Here is a 1,140-nt window from a genome sequence, read left to right on the forward strand (position 1 = left end):
CCTTGGGATTTTAGACACTCATGCATACACACCACAGAGGTTTTCAAGCTGCCAGGTCCAGGACCTGAATCACACAACTGCCCATGTGGGATCCAGCCACCTTAACCTCCATGCCACCTGCTGGTCCACGTAGTTTCTTTTTAGTAAGAGATGTAAAGTTCTGTTTAGTAGAGGCTTAGAGTCCTAGACTACAAAAATTATTCAGAAGAAACAGATACAGTACCAATGTATTTATGTACTTAACAATATTCTTTATTTTTATTTACATTTTCCCTAAGCAGTGTTCAAACTTCTTTTTCTTTCTTTTTTTTTTTTTTGCTATAGGGCACGTGCGCTCGCCAGACAGAGAGAGACATAGAGACAGAAAGTGAGAAATCACCCCCCAGGGGGGATGGTCACGCCGCAATCCCTTCTCCTCCATTCTCCTCTCAGGATCTTGGGCACGCACGCACAAGCACCCGGCGTGAGTTTTAAGCCGCCAGGTCCGGGACGCGAACCGCGGTCGACTACGTGGGAGTCCAGCGACATAGCCATTACACTAACTGCTGGTTCCCCAAACTTCTCTTAATGATACTAAAGAATGTACAGAGGACTAGCAGATGGCATAATGGTTATATCCCAGAACTGTAAGGTAATTGACCGTGGTTCAAGTCCTAGATCCAGTGGCTTAAAAGGCTGGACGTGTGTGCGTTGAATGCGGAGATCTTGAGAGGAGGATGGAGAAGGGATTGAGGCATGGCTATCTCCCCAGGCGAGGAGTGATTTCTCCCTTTCTGTCTCTGTCTCTCCAATAAATGAATATGCCCTATCGCAAAAATCTCTTGAAAAAAAAAAAAGAGGAGGGGCCAACAGGTAGTGTAGTGGTTAAGGATGCTGGACTCCCACACAACGAACAGCGGTTTGAGTCCCGGACCTGGCAGCTTGCTTTCCCATTTTCGCTTTCTCTCTTTGCCTCTCTGGTATGTATATATGTACGTACATACATACATATGTACATAAAAATAAAAATGAATAATTTTTCTAAAAAGATGCCAGACAGGGGGAACCAGCAGTTGGTGTAATGGCTATGTCGCTGGACTCCCATGTAGTCGACCGCAGTTCGCGTCCTGGACCCGGTGGCTTAGAATTCACGCCAGGCGC

At 46.2% G+C, this 1,140-nt stretch overlaps 1 protein-coding gene across 3 annotated transcripts in view; it reads right to left on the reverse strand.

Moving 5' to 3' along the window:
- The window catches only part of MSH2 (mutS homolog 2), an 87,342-nt gene that overhangs the window by 28,749 nt on the left and 57,453 nt on the right, over window positions 1-1,140 (reverse strand). The gene's annotated exons all lie outside the window — the stretch shown is intronic.

Source organism: Tupaia chinensis, unplaced genomic scaffold (assembly GCF_000334495.1).
Source record: "Tupaia chinensis unplaced genomic scaffold, TupChi_1.0 Scaffold139917_1, whole genome shotgun sequence".
In the NCBI taxonomy this organism is placed as follows: domain Eukaryota; kingdom Metazoa; phylum Chordata; class Mammalia; order Scandentia; family Tupaiidae; genus Tupaia; species Tupaia belangeri.